This window comes from Eptatretus burgeri, chromosome 4, assembly GCF_056783735.1.
Source record: "Eptatretus burgeri isolate ZD-2024b chromosome 4, Ebu_testis_v1, whole genome shotgun sequence".
Classification (NCBI taxonomy): domain Eukaryota; kingdom Metazoa; phylum Chordata; class Myxini; order Myxiniformes; family Myxinidae; genus Eptatretus; species Eptatretus burgeri.
Genome location: NC_140964.1, coordinates 26,125,057 through 26,127,442, shown reverse-complemented (window position 1 = coordinate 26,127,442; position 2,386 = coordinate 26,125,057). Strand labels below are relative to the sequence as shown.

At 39.9% G+C, this 2,386-nt stretch overlaps 1 protein-coding gene across 4 annotated transcripts in view; it reads left to right on the top strand.

The window, feature by feature from the left end:
* Positions 1 to 2,386, top strand: part of LOC147027668 (uncharacterized) — a 201,041-nt gene that overhangs the window by 128,488 nt on the left and 70,167 nt on the right. The gene's annotated exons all lie outside the window — the stretch shown is intronic.

The window sequence follows — 2,386 nt, the reverse complement described above, 5'->3', positions numbered from 1 at the left end:
CAAGCAACTTTCAGCATTTTGGTATGAGCAACCAAAAATTGGTCAGTTAAATGTCATGTCACTGGCAATTAATAAACTACAAAGAGCAATCAGAGATTGCAGACCCTCACCAGGACAGTTTGTGTACTGGTGTGTTAATAACAGACGTAGTTTAAATGTAATTGATACGTTTCAATACGTAATTGGTATGAAATCAACATTCCTACTCTTTTCCAATGGTATGTAATTGATAGACAAATTCGCACTTCAATAGAACGTAATTAATAGATGTACTCGCATTCCAACAGTAAGTAATTAAGAAGACAATCACTTCCAATGGTATGTAATTAAGTGAGCGATGTACTCGGTTCCAATTGTATGCAATTAATATACCTACTCACCTTCCAAGAGTACTTAATTAATTGACGTAATCACATTTCGGTGGTACATAATAAATAGACGTACTCAACATTCTATACAGACAAACGGACCCAAATGCAATACCCTCTCCTCTGGTGAGGGTAATGACATATACAATCATCTTTTTTGTTTTTTAAAAAATGTATCCGATACCCATTTCACAGTACACACTGCTTTTTTCCCCTGGGGAAAAATTTTCAGTTTTCTTACCACACGGTTTGTGTTTTTTAAAATCTTCTTTCTTTCACGGATTTTGTTTTTTTTGCTAACTCAACACGGGTTTTGCTAACTATGTGGTTTGCTTAACCTGAGGCTAGCTTCCCCGGGGTATTCCGTGGTCTTTTCAGACAATGCGTTCCTGATTACCATCCTGTGAATTGACTCGGACCCATATTGTTTTGCTTCACATTGGCTGTATGTGCAGTACTGTTACAGCATCAAAAATGGTGCCCGTTCCCAAAGCGATGTTTGCTCTTTTTCTCTTGGTGGGGGGGGGGGGTTGTAAAGATTTTGTGCCAAAGGAGTATTCTAGTGTCCAGCCAGATAGGCGACGCTGGCGACAGCTTCGAATATTGAAAAGATTTGTGTATACGTGGGCATTCTGCTTGGTGAATGCCCACATTACATGTATACATAAGAATTACGTGGAAAAACTCAGCAGTAAACAATACTTTTGACCTTTGACTACAAACTATTACATAAACCTTTACTGCAGTGTTTAGCCCACAATAAAATAAACCTCGCTCGTTTCACATGACGTTTAATACCCCAGGATACAGTGTTCCCTCTGAGATGACCCTGGTCCTGAGCAGGTTTAAAATCTCCTGGAGTATTGGCCCTAAAAATTCCTTCCCCTGGGAGAAGAGAAGTGAAATGTACTGTGAAAGCTCAGAGTTTGTGGAGGTAGCGATGGGGTAGAATCGGATTTACCTCTGAGATTTTGTAGTGTGAAAAGGTTTCTACTGTGTCAGAGGGAGTGCAATTTATTTTCTGGTCAAGCATCTTTCATTTCCAGCATGACTGGTTGAATAAACATCTTCAAAAGCCTACTTGCAAGTACAATATCCCATCCGGGTGGCCGGATTCTTCTCCAGGGAGCCCAGGGTGGGGAAGCCAAAGGTCCAAGGAGCTCAGGGTTCAAAGGGTTAAATCATTTTTCTTTGTAACCTGTCGTGTTTATTTTATCAATATTTCTGCAGCTTCCTAAACCAGCGAATAAATGAAATGAAAATAATCACTTTTGTGTATCATTGTACACTTTGCCATCATTCCATTATTGATGCGTGAGGCATCTCCGATGAGGCGTCACTGCTCAGCTCAAAAACTGCGATTGGTCAAAATTAATTATTTCAATAACTTAATCGCAATATAAAGAGGTTACCGTGATTGGTCAAAACCCGCAATATTCAAACCCATGATATTTCAGGGTTGACTGCACTGAAAAGTCATAACTCTGAAAAATACCTGATCTGTTTAATGTTCTCATTTTAAATTGATAGGAGAAAGTTCATATAAGTCAGAAGTGTTTTGGCCAGTCTGGGTTAGCACACACTGCCAGCGTAACTACCGATTACACTTGCAACCATTTAAATGTCATGTGTCCATTAGTTTTTCTGTTGACATCGTTGGTTTGCACCAATTTAGAATCAGACACGTTGACTCCACCAAAGCTCCAAGTGGATTGGGAGTATTGCCATGTGAGGTGGGGCATGATTTGCTCATGGGAGGAGTTGCACAATGCATGACGGGGTTCAGGAAGAGTGAAGTATGACACTGAGGCCACACAATCTCTGAAAATTTAATTCTGGCAGCGCAGCAGTCGCAGTCTTATTATAAACGGACAAGGCCAACCATAATGTGAAAAAAGAGAACGTGTTGATGACAATTTCTGAAAATAGCATGACATGTAATCAAGGTGTAACCCCACTCCATTCACTTGTTTTTGTTTGTTTTTCCACATACGATGTCACGAGTCTGACGAGTTGAA